The sequence below is a fragment of the Bubalus kerabau genome, chromosome 14, assembly GCF_029407905.1.
Source record: "Bubalus kerabau isolate K-KA32 ecotype Philippines breed swamp buffalo chromosome 14, PCC_UOA_SB_1v2, whole genome shotgun sequence".
NCBI lineage: Eukaryota > Metazoa > Chordata > Mammalia > Artiodactyla > Bovidae > Bubalus > Bubalus kerabau.
In genome coordinates, this window is record NC_073637.1 from 79,804,618 (window position 1) to 79,823,923 (window position 19,306).

General features: G+C 41.0%; 1 pseudogene; it reads right to left on the reverse strand.

The window, feature by feature from the left end:
• Nucleotides 1-18,120: 18,120 nt before the first annotated feature.
• Nucleotides 18,121-18,748, reverse strand: LOC129626929 (GTP-binding nuclear protein Ran-like; annotated as a pseudogene).
• Nucleotides 18,749-19,306: the final 558 nt, after the last annotated feature.

Sequence of the window (19,306 nt, forward strand, 5' to 3'; positions counted from 1 at the left end):
TAAGTCTCACAAATGTGAAGTCTTGTTATTTCCATTTTCTTAAAAATATTTTTTGAGGTAAAATTGGCTTAAAGCATTCAGATAAGTTCCATGTGCACAGCATCGTACTTTCTGTCCATACTCCGCTGGGCTCACCACCACGTGTTTAATTTCCATCTGTCACCATGTAATCACCCCTCTTTAGCCATTTATGTTCCCCTCTGGTAACTGCTTTTCTGTCCTCTGTATCTTCTTTTTTCTTTGGTTTCTTGTTTGTTTTTATATTCCACATATGAACAAAGTCGTATGGCATTTGCCTTTCTCCATCTGACTGAATTCACTTAGCATAATACCGTCAAGCTTCATCCATGTTATTGCAAAGGACAAGGTTTCATCATTTTTTATAGCTGAGTAGTATATGTTTTTTTTTGTTTGTTTGTTTTTATGCTGCAAAAAGCTTTATTGTTTCCATTTGGTCCAAGGCTTGAGAGAGGGCTCCAGGGTGTTAAAAAGCTGCCTAGTGGCTGCAGAGAGGGGCTTCAGGCAGCCCTGATGTTAGGTGGGTTCTTCAATGGCCACTGGTCTCCAGTTTTTTACATATATGTGTGCGTATGTATCTATGTATAGATATGTAGATTTCTATCTATATATTTATATCTATCTATAGATATACAGATGGGCACTTCGGTTGTTTTTGTATTTGGCTATCGTAACTAATGGTTCAATGAATATCAGGTGCATATATATATATATATATCTGAATTAGTGTTTTTCTATTTTTTGGATAAATACTCAAAAGTGGAATAGCTGGATCATATGGTAATTCTAGTTTTAAGTTTTTGAAGAATCTTCATACTGCTTTCTGTAGTGGTTACGTCAGTTTGCCTTCCCACCAACAGTACACAAGTATTTCCTTTCATCTCATCTTTTTTAACACTATTTCTTGACTTTTAGATAATAGTCATTCTGAAAGTTGTGAGGTGATCTCTCATTGTGGTTTTGCTTTTCTTTTCCCTGATAATTAGTGATGTTGAACTTTTATTTTCATGTGCTTATTGTCCATCTGTATGTCTTTGGGAAAATGCCTATTCAGAATATCTGGCCATTTTTTAAATCAAATTGTTTGGGGTTTCTTGTTGTTGCTGTCAAGTTGTATGAGTTCTTTATATATTTTGGATATTAACCCCTTATTAGATATGACTTGCAAATATTTTCTACCATTTGGTAGGCTGTCTTTTTATTTTGTTCATGGTTTTCTTTGCTTTGCAGGAACTTTTTAGTTAGTTGAAGGGCCATATGTTTGTTTTTGCCTTTGTCTCCCTTACCTAAGGAGACAGATCCAGAAAGATATTACTAAGACTGATGTCAAAGCCTACTTCCTGAGTTTCCTTCTAGAGGTTTTATGATTTCAGGCCTTACAGTCAAGCCTTCAATTCATTTTTAGTTGATTTTTGTTTATGGTATAAGATAGGAGTTTAGCTTCTTTCTTTCTTTCATTTTTTTCTTCCTTCTTCTTTTTTGCATGTGGTTATCCAGTTTTCCCAGCATCATCTATTGAAGAACTATCCTTTCTCCAATGTATATTCTTAACTACTTTGTCATAAATTAATTGTCCATGTATGTGTGGATTTGTTTCAGTCTTGTTCCATTGATCTGTATGTCTGTTTATCTGTCTGTACAATGCTGTCTTGAATACCATAGCTTTGCTGTTTAGTTTGAGATCAGGGACTATGATACTTCAGCTTTGTTCTTTTTCCTCAGAATTACTTTGGCTATTTGGGTTATTTTTTGGTTCCATATAAATTAAAAAAAAAACTTTTTTCTGCCTCTGTGAACACTGTCTTTGGGATTTTGATAAAGATTACACTGAATCTGTAGGTTTCTTTAGGTAATAAGGACATTTTAACAATACTAGGTCTTCCAATACATGAACTCAGGGTATTTCTCCATTTGTTTGCATCATCTTCAGTTTCTCTCAACAATGTCTTATAGTTTTCAGTGTACAGATCTTTTATCTCCTTGGTTAAATTTGTTCCTAGATATTTTTTTCTTGTTGCAATTGTAAATGAGATTATTTTTCTTAATTTCTCTTGCAGTTAGTTCGTTATTAGCACATAGAAAGGGAGCAGATTTTGTATACTGATTTAGTACCCTGAAACTTTACTGTATTCATTTATTATCTCTAATAATTTTTTTGTGGAGTCTTTAGGGTTATATACATGCATACATATATATGCATAGATAAAAAATCATGTCATCTGCGAATGACACTTACTCTGTTTCCAGTATGAATGCTTTTTATTTCTTTCTATTGCTTAATTGCTCTGGCTAGGATTTTCAATATTGCATTGACTAAGAGTGGTAAAAGTGAGCACCCTTGTCTTTTCTTGCTCATAGAGGGATAGCTTTCAGCATTTCACCATTGAGTGTGCTGTTAGCTCTGGGTTTCTTTTGTACATCATTTATTATGATAATGTAAGTTCCATCTCTATCATTTTATTGAGAGTTTTTATCATACATTTGTTTATCATTTTTTTGTGTCAAATGCTATTTCTGCATCTCTTGAGATGATCACATGATTTGCATTCTTTGTTTTGTTAATGTGGAGTATCACATTAACTGATTTATGGATATTGACCCATCCTTGTATCCCTGGAATAAATTCCACTTGATCATGGTGTGTGATCCTTTTAATGTACAGTTGTATTTGCTTTGCTAATATTTGGTTGAAGATTTTTGCATTTATGTTCATCAGCTATGTTGTCATGTAATTTTCATTTTTTTGTGTTGTCTTTGGTTTTGTCATTGGGTTTTGGTACTATTGGCCTCATGAAATGAGTTAGGAAGTGTTCCCATCTTGTCCATTGTTTTGGGAGAATTTGGGAAGGATGGGTATTAAATCTTTGAATGTTTGTTAGAATTCACCTGTGAAGCCATCTGGTAGTGGACTTTTGTGTTTTTGATAGCCTTTGCTGTCTTAATCTCCTTATGAACAATTGTTCTACTTAGATTTTCTGTTTCTTCAGGATTTAGTCTTGGAAGTTTGCGTGATTCTAAGAATTTATCTATTTTCTCCTAGGTTGTCCAATTTGTTGACATATAGCTTTTCATAGTAATTTCTTTTAATCCTTTGTGTTTCTGTGGTATTGGTAGTAATTTCTTCTCTTTCATGTTAGGTTTTATTTATCTGAGTCTTACCTCTTATTCTTAGGGAGTTTAGCTAAAGGTTTGCAATTTTGTATACCTATTCAAAGAATCAGCTCTTAGTTTCATTGATCTTTTGTATTGTTGTTCTAGTCTCTATTTCATTGATTTCTCCTCTGATCTTTATTATTTCCTTTTTCCTGCTGACTTTGGGCTTCCTTTATTCATCTTTTTCTAGTTCCCTTAATAGCTCAACTGGTAAAGAATCTGCCTGCAGTGCAGGAGACTCTAGTTTGATTCCTGGGTTGGAAAGATCCCCTAGAGAAGGGATAGGCTACCCACTCCAGTATTCTTGGGCTTCCCTGGTGGCTCAGATGGTAAAGAATCCACCTGCAATGTGGGAGACTTGGTTTCAATTCCTGAGTTGGGGAGATCCCCTGGAGGAGGGCATGGCAACCCACTCCAGTGTTCTGGCCTGGAGAATCCCATGGACAGAGGAGGCTGGCAGGCTATGGTCCATGGGGTCACAAAGAGTTGGACATGACTAAGAAGGCAATGGCACCCCACTCCAGTACTCTTGCTGGAAAATCCCATGGGTGGAGGAGCCTGGAAGGCTGCAGTCCATGGGGTCGCTGAGGGTCGGACATGACTGAGCGACTTCACTTTCCCTTTTCACTTTCATACATTGGAGAAGGAAATGGCAACCCACTCCAGTGTTCTTGCCTAGAGAACCGCAGGGACGGGGGAGCCTGGTGGGCTGCCGTCTATGGGGTCGCACAGAGTCGGACACGACTGAAGCGACTTAGCAGCAGCAGCAGCAAGCACAACACAGCACAGGTATAAGTTTAAATTATTTATTTGGTATTTTTCTTGTATTTCCTGTCTGCTTCCCTTTTAGTACTACTTTTGCTGCATGTCATAGGTTTTGGTATGTAATATTTTCATTTATATTGTGTTCAGATTTTTTTTGTTGTTTTCTTCTTTGATTTCTTCATGGAACCAATAGTTGTTCGATACCATGCTGTTTAGTTTTAGGTGTCTGTGATATTTCCAGCTTTTTTTTTTTTTTTTTTTTGGTAGTTGATTTCTAATTTAATACCCTCATGATCAGAAAAGATGCTTATGTGATTCCAGTCTTCTTAAGCTTCTTGAGACTTTTTTTTTGGTGTCCTAGCACACAGTGTGTTCTTGAGAATGTTTCACATGCCCTTGAAAAGAATGTGTGTTCTGCTGCATTTTGATGAGTTGTCCTGTATAAATTTATTAAGTGCGTCTGATATAATGTTTCCTTTAAGGCTGAGGTTATTATGTTGTCATTCTGTCTGGATGGTTTATTCACTGATGGAAGTCAGGTTGTTAAAGACTTCTACTACTACTATGTTGCTGTCAATTTCTCCCTTTAGGTTTGCTAATAATTTCTTAATATATTTTGATTCTCCTATATTAATTTATATTAATAGTTGATGAATTGTCCCTTTATCATTAATACTGTTCATATTTGTCTCTTGTTACTTTTTGGCTTGTTGTCTATTTTGTCTGAAATAAGTATGGCTATACTAGCTTTCTTTGAGAGCCATTTGTTTGGAGTATTATTTTCCATCTCTTTGCTTTTAAGCTCACATTTACCTTTAGGGCTGAGATGAATCTCCTGTAGGCAGCATGTAGTTGGGTCTTGTTTTTAAATCCATCTGGAAACTGTGTCTTTTGATTGGTAATTCAGTCCCTTTATACTTATGGTGTGTGTGTGTGCTCAGTTGCTTCAGTCCTGTCTGACTCTTCATGACCCTGTGGACTGTAGCCCCCCAGGCTCCTTGTCTATGGGATTCTCCAGGCAAGAATACTGGAGAGGGTTGCCACTCCCTCCTCCAGGGGATCTTCCTGACTTAGGGATCGAACCCACGTCCCCTGCATCTCCTCCACTGCAGGTGGGCTCTTTACCCACTGAGCCACGTGGGAGCCCTTACACTTAGGTGATTATTGACAAATGAGAACTCAGTACTGCCATTTTATGTTTTGTTTTCTGGTTGCTCTATATCTCAGTTGTTTCTTTTTTCCTGTGTTTCTATTACTTAATTTGATGGTCTTTTTTTTTTTAATTTAATTTTATTTTAAAACCTGAAACACTGTATTAGTTTTGCCAAATTTGATGGTTTTCTATGAAGTTTTCTGTTTCCTTTAAAAAGAATTTTGTGTCTTATCTATATTTATATTTTGTTGTTACCATGAAGTTTGTATCAAACATCTCATAGATAAGATAGTATTTTTTTCTGCTGAAAGCATCTTACCTTCACTTGCCTCTCTCTTCCTCTTTTATGATTTTGTTGACTCAAATGACCCTTTTCTATATTGCTATTTTTTCCTTCAACCTTTATGCTACGGTTGTTTAACAACCTATTCTGATGCAGAGTTGCAACTTTGTGATTTTTGCCTGTTTGCTATCCTACTCAAAATTCTGTGTACTGTTGTCTTTTTGTTTCAGGTAGAAAAGTTCCTTTTAACATTTCTTGTAAAGCAGATCTGGCAGTGATAAACTCCCTCAGCTTTTGTCTGGGAAAGCCTTTATTTCTCCTGCATACCTGAATGATAACTCTGCTGAGTACAACATTCTTGGCTGAGAGTTTTTCATCTGTCAACACTTTGAGAATGTCACTCCAGTCTCTCCCGGCCTGTAGAGTCTCTTCTGAGAATTCTGCTTCTAGCCTAATGGAGGTTCTTTTGTAGGTTATTGTTCTTTTTTTTCCTGGCTACTTTTCTTTCTTTTTTTTTGTTGTTGACTCTTTACAGGTTTAATATAACATGTCTTGGAGAAGATCTTTTTGTGTTGAGATAATTGTGTTCTCAGCTTCATGGAGTTGTATGTCTAGTTCCTGTCCCGGGCTTGGGAAGTTCTCAGCTATTATTTCTTTAAAGAAACTCCCTGCTCCCTTCTCTCTCCTCTATTTCTGGAATACCCATTGTCTTACGCTGCTCTTCCTAACTGAGTCAAATATTTCTAGTGGAATTTCTTTATTTTTTAAAGCTCTCAATTCTCTCACCTTTTCTACCTGTATTATTTGTAGATTTCTATCTTACAACTTTCTAATTCTCCCTTGTATATTCTGCTCTATTTCCAGTGCTTTCTAATGCATTCTATATCTTGATTATCAAGTTCTTCAGCTCCAGAATTTCTGTTTGGTTCCTTTTTTGCATTCTAATCTCTCCAGTAGAATATTTATTTAACTCAGTAATTTTATTTCTGAGCTCATTGAACTGCCTTTCTGAGTGTTCTTATCGCTCCTGAGTTTCTTCATGATAGTGTTTTGTATTCCTTATCAGTTATAGTCACAATATTCCGTGACTTTAAGTTTGGTTTCTAGAAAAACATATTTTTTTTTTCATGGTGCTTGATGAGTTCTTCCAATGCCAGTGCATCTGAAGTATTAACAGCAGATACCTCTCTTCTTTAGGTAAATTTTTAAAAATTTGATTGTAACAATTTTACAGGTTAGTAAGTAGAAGACTTTCTTTTGTTTTTCAGCAGATGGCATCACACAGCACAGGTTCTGTCTTACCTGAGCTGCTTCCGGCTGTATTTGGGGTTAACAGAGGGGCTGCTGGTGTCCTTGTTCCTGTTGTGCCTCCGGGGTCACTGTGCTCTCCTGCTGCTTGGCTGTGCTGGGTGTCACCCTCTGGGATACTGCGAGGGCAGGTGTTTCTGTTGCATTTAAGGCTGCCTGGGTCAAGCCCTCCACTGCCGTCTTGGGGGAAGGAGAGAGTGACACCAAAGCTGCAGTTGCCTCGGCGGCGTGTAGGGCCGTTGGCTGTGCAGGTGTGTCTGCTGCAGCCGCGGGGACCGGGTCGGTGACTGTCTCTGTGGCTGGAGGGACAGGGTCATATTCTCCTTTTGCCGCCTGGCTCCCCGTGACCGTGGAGACCAGAGCCGCGCGCACGCCTCCCGGACTAGGGCAGAACAGGGGTTGGACTCCAAACCGTAAGCCCAGGGCTTTGCTCCAGCCTAACTGGTATCCCAGTGGGGAAGCTGTTAGCCATTAGGGAAGAAACGTGGAAGGCGCTGAAGGCAGGGCAGTGAGCATAAAGCAACCAAGGATCAGTTAAGGAGGCATAGTTACTGACTAACATGGGAGAGCAGTTCAGAGAGTTTGGGGACCAGAAATGAGAAGACTTGGTTCTCATTCCATCTCTGATCTGAACTGGGTGGGGGACTGTGGGAGGTCGCTGGAGCATTCTGTCCTTTCATCTCTTTTGCCGAGAGTGAAGAGGTTGGTCTAGCTAGTGTCTAAGGTCATTCCCGACCTTAGAAATCATCATCCATACTGATGTGGGAAGGTATGTTTGGGGAGTGTCACAGAGCACGTGAAGCTATTCATTATTTCCATTTCAATTTAAGATGTGATGAATGTCTTTTCTCTGTTTCTTTGGCATCAAATATGTGATTTTAATATAGGACATAACCATACTTGTAGTTGCTCACGGGGGTGATGTTGTAAGTGTTTAATAACCACTTTGGCATAGGCACTAGCATCGTATAAGCACCAGAAGTGTGAACAGGTGGAAAGGTCATCTGTACACGCCAGCCAAGTGCCAGTTCTGATTGCTTGCGCATTTAACTCTCCTTTAGACTGTGAGTCAAGGTTAGGAACTGTGTCTCTCTAACTTTGGATCCCAAGTTCTAATGCTCACCTCAGAGTAGGTGCTCAACCTGTATTTGTTAGGTGAACAAATAGTTTTAAATGTCTCCTTAGTGTTTCACAGGTTCACGTGCTCAGTGAATGTAGCCATGTCGCATGAGCTTGTAATGAAAGAAAAGGATGCCCCCAAAGTCCTGCTTTTAGAAGACAGCTGACAACCCTGGGGGCAAGAGTCTCAGAAATATTCAAGATACTGGGCACTCATTAATTTCCAAAGATATTTTATTTCTTCCTTATAGAGTCAATTACATCATAAAACTTGAACTACATACATTTCATTTTTTTTTTCCAACAAAAAAGTATTTCAAGGGCAAAAAACTCATTACTTCTTCAAACTTACTTTATAAGCTGTGACATTTTTCAGTTACAAAAAAAAAAGCCAATATAGGTTTAAGTCTTATCAGCATCTCAGGGCTGTCCTTTCTTAATCTCTTCCTGACAGTTTGTCCTTTCCCTTATTATCTAATCATGTTACCATGTGATTGTGAGCTGTCCACGAGACCAGGATGGCTGAGTCATCATTTTGAATTTATCGTGGAAGCAGCTACCAGAAGAAATAAAAACCTTGGCCAACAATTGTTGGTTAAAATTTTTCTTCCTGTATCATGAATTATACAATCTCCAGTCCCCTTGTCTCCAGACTACCATAACCACAGCAACACTGCCTGGATCAGAACTGGTAGAACAATAATATTAAAAGCATGGAGCTCCAAAAAAATGTTTAGAAAATGTACATCTTCAAAGCTGTAATGACTTCACCTGCTTTTTTTCCTTTTCTTGTCTCTTTTTTTCTTTCCCATGGAATAGATCACTTTGTCCATTTCTCCTTTGTAGTACAATATTTAGATTTCCTCTAATATAAACACTTAATAATTTCCCCACAGGATTTGAATATCCTCCAGTAGAACATGTTAGGATCTGTTACAGATTTCTTTTCAAATAGATTCGGTTCTTCCATGTTTTGAGTTAATGGCATGTGTGTGAGTTAAAGCATGATGATGGATGTGAGACATGTGAAATGGAAGTATCCAGGGATGGCATGAAGACTATGGACTCTGCAACCTGAGTTCAGACTCTGGCTCTGCCCTGCTCTCCTCCCCTACGGGATGTGCATGCTTGAGAGTTACTTTATCTGAGACTTGGTGTTCCAATATTTAAAGGGGGGTAGTATGAAGCGACTTAGCAGCAGCAGCAGTAATGATACCTAGCCTGAGTCCCTGGTAGCTCAGAGGTAAAGAATCTGCCTGCCAATGCCTGGAAGGCAGAAGACGTGGGTTTGATCCATGAGTCGGGAAGATCCCCTGGAGAAGGAAATGGCAACCCACTCCAGTATTCTTGCCTGGGAAAATCCCAGGGACAGGGCTACAGTCCAAGGGGTCACAATGAGTCAGCCACGACTTAGCTACTAAACAACAACAACAACAACAGCAACAGCAACAATGATACCTAGGTTATAGAGGTCTTATAGCGCACTTAGCATAGGGTTTGGAATACAGCAAACTCAAATAAATGTTGCTTGAGAAGTAAACATATAATGGAACTATAAAGCTCATATACATACATATTAGAGATGACATTTTTTGCATGACTCAGCAAAAAATCATGGTTAGCTGTTTCAAAATTCATTTTTAAAATGAATTTTATTCCTTGACATCAATCGATTAATTCATTCTTGCCTTTTTAAAACTTATGCACAGTATATTGTGAATACTAATGTAACCCCAGTGGTCATATTTGGCTCTTACGTCCCTCTAGCCATTGAGCATTACAGCTGACCTTCCTTTACTACTTAGATAATCATGGTTTAAATCCTTCTTGCCATGATGAGCTACCCAGTATCTTTTCCAAGAAAATGTTTCTATATTCCTCTCTTGCTTCTACTTATACTTGTTCAGCTATCAGGTATATTCACATACTGCCCTCTATTTATGATGTTTTTTCTTCCCTCAGCGGCTCCCCTGGTGGCTCAGATGGTAAAGTGTCTGCCCGCAATGCCGGAGACCTGGGTTCCATCCCTGGATCAGGAAGATCCCCTGGAGAAGAGAATGGCTACCCACTCCAGTATTTTTGCCTGTAGAATCCCGGGACAGAGGAGCCTGGTAGGCTACAGTCCATGCGGTCGCAAGAGTAGGATACGACTGAGCGACTTCATTTTCTCTTCCCTCAAGTCAACCCCAAATGGTCAGGGTGCTCAAAACACTTGATTTCTTCAAGACAGCACTCACAGAAAGCACCTGTGTGAGTTAGACTGTTTGTTTTCTGAAGGGTTTCCTAATCCAGGGATCGTGTTTCAGATGATCCAAAACGGAATATTTCATATTTTCCTCCTAACTGTCCCTCTTCCTCCCACCACAGGAAGCTTCGTTCCTGAATCTTCTGTCCTCTTGCCTTGGGCTGCCCTCCTCTCTCCAAAGGCTGCCTACGCAGGAACCTCCGTCTCCCACATCCCCCAGAGCTCGTTGTTTCTCCAAGTCTATCATGTGGAATCATTCAGTCCTCGGGACCTTTGTCTGAGTTCACAGTGGCCTTTGTCCCCAGGGCTTTATTTTTCTAAACAAACTTTTTCCCCTCAAGAGGAAATCTGTTTCCAGCTTTAAAAATAATATTCCTTCACCACCCTTACTTCAGAGATGAATAACCTGGAACTCTGCTTCTTGTTGCCAGAGTTTATTCTCAACTGTGTGATACTTTAAAGTTGTTCGTCGGTTCATGTCAGTCCTCTGCCCACAACTCTCCCTGGCTTCCCAGCTCACTCGGAGTAAGAGTCGAGGTCTCTGCAGGGAGACAGGTCCCTGCCTGGCCCTGTCTCTGCTTCCACATCGCCCCACTCTCCTCTCGTGTTTTCCCAACAACAGTGGCTTCTTTGTTGTTCCTTGAACCCCAAATCAACAAGCTGCGTATTCACCAAACATGTGTCCTCCTTAGGGCCTTTCTACTTGCTGTTCCTTTCATCTGGAAAGCTGACCCCTAGAAAACTCTCTGAGAGAGAAGCAGTCATCTGTGTAAAGGGATAAAGGAGTAAGGTAGAAACCATAGACTTTTAATAAGGCCCAACCATAAATTCTGCATGTGCGTGTAAGGTAGCATTGCTCCAAGTATTGGCCATAAACCTGGTGCCCTGGTGCCGATTTGAGCATAAGCTCATGGAGCTTCAGCATCCCTCAGTCACACGAGCACCTTCCAAAGGCCTGGGGAGAAGCCTTATTAATGTGCTTAGAAGGCTGTGAGTTTGCATAAAAGTTGCCAAAGTATTTTAACTGCATTTGGTTAAAATGATGACCTCTTTTCATCCTGACTCCCCTTTGTTGAATCTCCCAGGTTGGGTGGTGGTGAAAGTTCACAGGGAATTTAGATTTGGCCCCAAGGAAGAGGAGTTAGGTGTGCCTTTTATCTGACTAAAGTGAAATAAGCTTATGTGGCTCACAGTCATTTCTATTTACAGCTAAGTTTTTGTTCACTGTCTGAGTGACTTCCAGGAATGCTACAATCCACAGTAGTAGTTAACTGAATAGCAACGCATGAAACTCTAAGGCCAGGATTCATGCTGTGCTATGAACCGGTCCTCTGGTGCTCAACATCAGCGGTAGAAAGGTAGAGAGGAAGAAAAAGTGAGAAATCATCAGAGCCAGAAATTAACTGGCAAAAATTCTTCAAAATCTTTCAGCTCATATATAGAAGAAACTGACGTTTTCCCACATTTGAAAACAGTCATAAGAATTTATGTGCATTACCTACAATAAGCTGAAACAAATCCCCTAAACTGCACTGCTCCGCACTCCTGTGTGTGCTTGTGTGTGCGTGGGTGTTTGTCGTTTAGTCGTGTCCGACTCTGCGACCCCATGGACTGTAGCCCACCAGGCTCCTCTGTCCGTGGAATTCTCCAAGCATGAATCCTGGAGTGGGTTGCCACGCCCTTCTCCACGCCCTCCTCTGCTTTCTCTTTTACTGCTCATGCTGTTTCACTGCGGAGCGCAAGCCTGTGCAGCTGAGCGCCTCTAATGAAGGACATTACAGATTCCTGTCCTCTGATGTGACGTGAGACAGTCTATCCCTGCAGCTCAGGCTTCTATTCATCCATCTTCGATGAACTCCTATCAAGTTTCCCCATCAAATTATTCTGAAAATTTTCTCTTAATCTCAACAAAATACTAACCAGCACCCACCCGACATCAGCAGCACTCAATTGACACACGGTTACGGTTACCAACCATCCCCGCTTGCCTGGGTCTCCCACGAAGCAGAACGCTCAGCGCTAAAAAATCGGAAAAATTCTTGGAAAACTGTGACAACTTGATCATCCTGTGTACTTTTGTCTTCTTTATCAAGAATGAGAAGCTAAGTGACAGCTTCTGGGACTTTATCTTCTCTCTGCCATAAAATTAACCTTTGTTTCTCCAGTCTACTGATAATGTATTCCTACTTGAGGAAAAAATATTTCTCCTTCTTTACAAACATGGTCCCTACCCCTGTGTCCTGACGCTGGCCCCCTTTTTTTTAACGTTGTCTTGTCAATCGGTGTCTCTTTTTCTGCCACTTAAATGCTTCCCTTTCCACTCTCTTCTCTCTTATAGACACACAACTCCCCTTGACATTTTCCCTCTTAAGCTATGCTTCCATCTCTTTCCCTCCTACGATAGAATTCTTGAAAGTAGGCCAAGAACTCTGACTGAACGCTCTCATTGTGCCTTCTCTTGCTTTCGTTCTCAACATTTCACCAAAGCTGTTCTTTTAAGATCAGTAACAACCACCAAGTGGTTCAATGAATAGTCTTTTATCCTTTCACTCCTTTGGGGTCTCTGATGCATTTTCCTTGTTGATTTTCCTCCTTGAAATGCTTTTCAGACTCGGTGTCTTTACACTGCCCACCCTGATGCTCCTTTCAGTTTTTTGACTGTTTTTTGGTTTCTTCTACTGACTTATTTTCTTTTCCCATCCCCTAAAAGTTAGTGTTCTTTGGTGTCTTGCCCATAATCTTCTCTTTCTATATTCCACTAGTTGGCCACTTAATCTATTTCTATGAGTTTAACAACACTTCCCTGGTGGCTCAGACAGTAAAGCTTCTGCCTACAATGTGGGAGATCCAGGTTCAATCCCTGGGTCGGGAAGATCTCCTGGAGAAGGAAATGGCAACACATTCCAGTATTCTTGCCTGGAAAATCCCATGGATGGAGAAGCCTTGTGGGCTACAGTCCATGGGATCGCAAAGAGTCGGACATGACAGAGCGACTTCACTTTCACTTTTCACTTTACCAATTATTTTAAAATTGGTTACAAGTCCTGCATCTTTATATCCAGACCTGGAGACTGAAACTTTTTGTCCTAGATATACCTTATGGATATCTTTAACCAGAAATCCTTCTGAACTCTAACCTTAGCATGAAATCAACCTGAGTTTAGCATATTTTCTTCCCCATCCTTGCTACCTCTCACAGAAGAAAAGTCCTCTTCCTGAGTTCTCTGCTGCTTTTAATAATAGTACACTTGTTTTTATGGTTATCTGTACTTAAAATTCAAAACTGCATTTCTCCAGGCAGCCTAAGGATTTAACCAATCATCAAACTTCATGGAGTCTCTTGTATCTGTGTTCCTTCTTTGTATTTTTATTTAAATTGAGGTGTCATTGATGTACAATATTAAGTAAGTTCTGGAGAAGGAAATGGCAACCTACTTGCCTGGAAAATCCCATGGACTGAGGAGCCTGGTAGGCTACAGTCCATGGGGTCAGATGCACAATATAGTGATTCACAAATTTATACTTCATTTATTATAGCTCATTTATATTATAGTTCTTATAATATACTGGCTATATGCCCCATTTTGTACAATATATCTTTGTAGCTTATTTTATCCCTAATAGTTTGTACCTCTTAAGCCCCCATAGGAAGCCCCAGTAACTCAAAAGGTAAAGAACCCACTTACAATGCAGGAGACACAGGAGACACAGGTTTGATCCCTGGGTCAGGAAGACCTCCTGGTGAAGGAATTGGCAACCCACTCCAGTATTCTTGCCTGGAGAGTCCCATGGACGGAGGAGCCTGGTGGGCTACAGTCCATAGAGTCACAAAGAGTCGGACATGACCGAAGTGACTTAGCATGCATCAAGCATAAATACATATATACAAACATATAAAGTGGTAATAACAAAGACACAGAAATCTTTACATGGAATAACTTTATTTCCATTACTAGATGATGTGAGTATTTGATATCTGAACCCACACTTTATCATTTAGAGAGTACTTATGCAGTTCTTACATTAGTCTATGTTAAATTTTGCAGCCCCAATAGGAAGATAGGCCCCATGTCTCATAAGGTTAATCTTGTATCTCCCATAACTCCTACTGTGTAGGCCTCAGCTCAGGAAACCTCCAGTGACTTTTCTTTGACAGCAGGTGAACAAGCTTGCCAAGAGGAGAGTAAAACCATCACCGTGGGGCCTGTGTACCTGCCCGATCACATTCTTCACTGACATTTCTGCTTTCACTGTCTCGTTGACTCATTATGTAAATATCTTTATTGTGCAGTTAGCATCTGCAGGTAGGTGTGGGGATCACAGTTTCCTCTGCTTACAAAGCTATTTGTGATCTGATAAATGGAGATTTAGGTGACTCATTTATAAGTGTCCTTCTGGAGAAACTGTATCAAGGGTGCAGCTCATGATTTAATGAATTGACTCAAATCATCCCATTCCTACACCTCACTGACTTTTATGACTCCTATGGCTAGCTGTCTTTATTTTTCTCATTTGAGTATATCTGATGGGAGCAGTCTATTTTCCCCCAAATTTCTATGTAATCCTGTTAAAAATGTTCTGCATTTGTTCAGTTATACTGAACTTTTAAGAGAAGAAGCAATGCAAAAATTAACCAAGAATCAGAAGATCGAGACACTGGTTTCAGGTGTTGGCTCTTTAAATAGAAAGGGGTCTCTAGACACATATCCTCACAGCTCAGCTTTCATCCCAAAATGACAGTTTTGAAGATTTGGACTCTATTTCTTGGTAACTACTGAATTTTTAGTTGGAACCATTTCTGAAGAAATATTTTTTGCCAAACTCCCACAAGGAGTCATTGCTAAGATGCTGCTGCTAAGAGAAAACAGCTGAAATGTGTCTAATTTATAATTTATTAATTATAACCAGCTGCAGGGAAGGGAAAGTAGCTACTAGATGGTAGGATGAAAGAATGAACTTTTAGAAAGTAAAAAAAAGGGGAATATCCTCTAGATAGAGGGGTGACTGGGTAATTGATCCTGAGCTGGAAAAGAGAGTTTTAACAATAACATAAAGTGTTCTTGGAAAAGATCAAAGTTCTCTTTGAGGACTTTTAGTCAACTAAACAATCAGGTGGAGCTGTAATAGTACCCCAATAATTTTTCTATCCAATCAAGAAACTAAAAGATTTAGTGGCATTACATTTATTGGCTAACAAAAGGCAGATAGATCTAGAGGCAATGTGGATCCCCAGGAATATGTCTCAGATCTTTAGAATCAAAGGTCTCATCAGTGCTTCAGATAAAGATGGAATGACTTCTCTTCCACCATCCCCCTATAATGAGCCTTTGCTTCTTTTTTTTTTTTTAAGGTGTTTGAAATATAACTTGTATTCAGACTAAACAAAAAAAAAAGAAAAATGGGGATGGCAGTAACAAAGAAGATTCCACCTCCCAGCATTGTCATGTTACTATTCATTGTTGTTCAGTTGCTCAGTTGTGTCCAACTCTCTGTGACCACATGGACTGCAGCATGCCAGACTTCCCTGTCCTTCACTGTCTCCCGGAGTTTGCTCAGACTTATGTCCATTGAGTTGGTGATGCCACCCAACCATCTCATCCTCTGTCGTCCCCTTCTCCTCCTGCCTTCAATCTTTCCCAGCATCAGGGTCTTTTTCACAATGAGTCAGCTCTTTGCATCAGATGGCCAAAGCATTGGAGTGTCAGCTTCAGCATCAATCCTTCCAATGTATATTCAGGACTGATTTCCTTTAGGATTGACTGGTTGGATCTCCTTCCAGTCCAAGGGATTGTCAAGAGTCTTCTCCAGCACCACAGTTTGAAAGCATGAATTCTTTGGCCCTCAGCCTTATTTATGGTCCAACTGTCACATCTGTACATGACCACTGGAAAAACCATAGCTTAGACTAGATGACCCTTTGTTGACAAAGGAATGTCTCTGCTTTTTAATATGCTGTCTGGGTTGGTCATAGCTTTTCTTCCAAGGAGTAAGCATCTTTTCATTTCATGGCTGCAGTCACCATCTGCAGTGATTTTGGAGCCCAAGAAAATAAAGTCTGTCACCGTTCCCATTGTTTCCCGTATTTCCCATGAAGTGATGGGACCAGATGCCATAAGCTGTGTTTTTTGAATTTTGAGTTTTAAGCCAGCTCTTTCACTCTCCTCTTTCACCTTCATCGAGAGGCTCCTTAGTTCCTCTTCACTTTCTGCCATTAGGAAGGTGCCATCTCCATATCTGAGGTCACCGATATTTCTCTTGATTCTAGCTTGGGCTTCATCCAGCCCAGTGTTTCTCATGATGTACTCTACATATAAGTTAAATAAGCAGGGTGACAATGTACAGCCTTGATGTAATTCTTTCTCAACTTTGAACCATTCTGTTGTTCCATCTCCAGTTATAACTGTTGCTTCTTGACCTGCATACAGGCTTCTCCGGAGCCAGACATGGTGGTCTGGTATTCCCATCTGTTTAAAAATTTTCCACAGTTTGTTGTGATCCACACAGTCAAAGGCTTTGGCATAGTCAATAAAGCAGAAGTAGAGGCAATGGAATCCCACTCCAGTACTCTTGCCTGGAAAATCCCATGGATGGAGAAGCCTGGAAGGCTGCAGTCCATGGGGTCGCTGAGGGTCGGACACGACTGAGCGACTTCACTTTCACTTTTCACTTTCACGCATTGGAGAAGGAAATGGCAACCCACTCCAGTGTTCTTGCCTGGGGAATCCCAGGGATGGGGGAGCCTGGTGGGCTGCTGTCTATGGGGTCACACAGAGTCGGAAACGACTGAAGTGACTTAGCAGCAGCAGATGCTTTTCTGAAATTCTCTTGCCTTTTCGATGATCCAGTGGTTATTGGCAATTTGACCTCTGGTTCCTCTGCGTTTTCTAAATCCAGCTTGTACATCTGGAAGTTCTCAGTTCATGTATTCTTGAGCCTAGATTGAAGGAATTTGAGCATTACCTTGCTAGTGTGAGATGAGTGCAATTGTGCAGTAGTTTGAGCATTCTTTGGCATTGCCTTTCTTTGGGATTGAAATGAAAACTGACCTTTTCCAGTCCTGTGGCCATTGCTGAGTTTTCCAGATTTTCTGGCTTGTTCTGTGCAGCACTTTCACAGCATCATATTTTAGGATTTGAAATAGCTCAGCTGGAATTCTGTCACCTACACTACCTTTGTTGATAGTGGTGCTTCCTAAGGTCCCCTTGACTTCAACTTCACATTTCATTATGTATGGCTCTAGGTGAGTGATCACACCATCGTGATTATCTGGGTCATGAAGATCTTTTTTGTATAGTTCTGTGAATTCTTGCCACCTCTTCTTAATATCTTCTGCTTCTGTTAGGTTCATACCATTTCTGTCCTTTATTGTGCCCATCTTTGCACGAAATATTCCTTTGGTATCTTCAACTTTCTTGAAGAGATCTCTAGACTTTCCCATTCTTTTATTTTCCTCTATTTCTTTGCAGTGTTCACTTAAGATGGCTTTCTTAATCTCTCCTTGCTGTTCTTTGGAACTCTGCATTCCAATGCGTATATCTTTCCTTTTCTCCTTTCCCTTTCACTTTTCTTCTTTTCTCAGCTATTTGTAAGCCCTCCTCTGACAACCATTTTGCCTTGTTGCATTGCTTTTTCTTGGGGATGGTCTTGATCCCTGCCTCCTGTACAATGTCACGAACCTCTGTCAATTGTTCTTCAGGCACTCTGTCTATCAGATTGAATCCCTTGAATCTATTTGTCACTTCCCCTGTACAATTGTAAGGGATTTGATTTAGGTCATACCTGAATGGATGAGTGGTTTTTCCTACTTTCTTCAATTTAACTATAGCAGTTTTATATTTGAAACTGAAGGAGGAAGCAACGATGTTCCAAAACACCTAAATATGCAGGTCCGAAAAGTGAAGGCATTTGTTTAACGTCCACATTCACTCTGAAGCCCATCTGCCTCCCTCAGCATCCAGAGATCACACACGTTGTGCTTCACTGTGTAGGAAAGTGGGAAAGACACTGCACCGCTGACGTCACAGGACAGTTGCCGACAGAGCGAGGCTTCTGACGCGGGGCCCCAGCCTCACTTTCTCACAGGACGCCCTCTCCATCTGGGAGAGGAGTGGTCTGGGCAGCCTCTAGGTCACGCTCCTACCGCACTGCTCAGCCTGGGTCCACGACCACCTCTGGCGGGGCAAGAGCAGGCTCAGCAGCAGACTCCAAGTCAGAGTCTCCGGTCAGCCCTCCAGCACGCCAGAGCAGGCTCTTCAGAGGTGTCGTTACTTTCGGCACAAATGCCACACTACTGAAGATTCTTCTTTTGGTGGAAGACAGTTGACTTGCCTTAACCTTTACGTCCTTAATATCCACTTTGTTGCTACACAACACAATAGGGATGGCCTCACACATGGGTCTTGGATCTCTGTGCTGGTTAGGCACGTTCCTGTAAGTCACTCTCGAGGTTACCTCAAACATTATAATGACACACTGAGCTTGGACATATCACCCAATTTCTCCTGACCAGCTGAATCCCATACGTTGAGCTTAATAGGCCCCCTGTTGGTGTGGAGCACAAGGAGGATATTCCTCAATACCCAAAGGAGCTACACACATCTCAGATTCACCCATCAGATGACGTTTCGTGAATGTCGTTTTCCCAGCACTATCATCATGAACCACATTGGAACAGAACCTGGGGTTCTCCTTGGGCAGCCTTCATGGTGTTACTTCCAGTAGCGTCTCCGTGCCTGTCCGACTGAGGGTTGGAAAGATAGAGGATGCACTATTTTTTTTCCTATTATTTTTTCTGAACTGGTGGCCATGAGACCTGAGAGCCTGATCCATTGCTTATTCCACGTCTTGCCTTTTGGTTTCAGTTCTCATTGGCAGGACCACCTACCCATTGGGCATCTATAGGATCCTAACTGACCTGCAGTCTTGCGTGGACAGTCAGTTTCCTGACAGGCACAGTCCATACTATTAAAAATTCAGTCATGTCCATCTCCATCTGTTTGGAAGCAGAAAACCCCCTTTACCGGGTTACTCGGAAGACATCTGTCACAGTCTACAATCAATAAATTCCAAACCTTGTTCTAAGCAGCACATACATGGTGGCTCAGATGGTAAAGTGTCTGCCTTCAATGTGGGAGACCTGGGTTCAATCCCTCAGTCGGGAAGATCCCCTGGAGAAGGAAATGGCAACCCACTCCAGTACTCTTGCCTAAAAAATTCCATGGGTGGAGGAGCTTGGTGGGCTACAGTCCATGGGGTGGCAAGC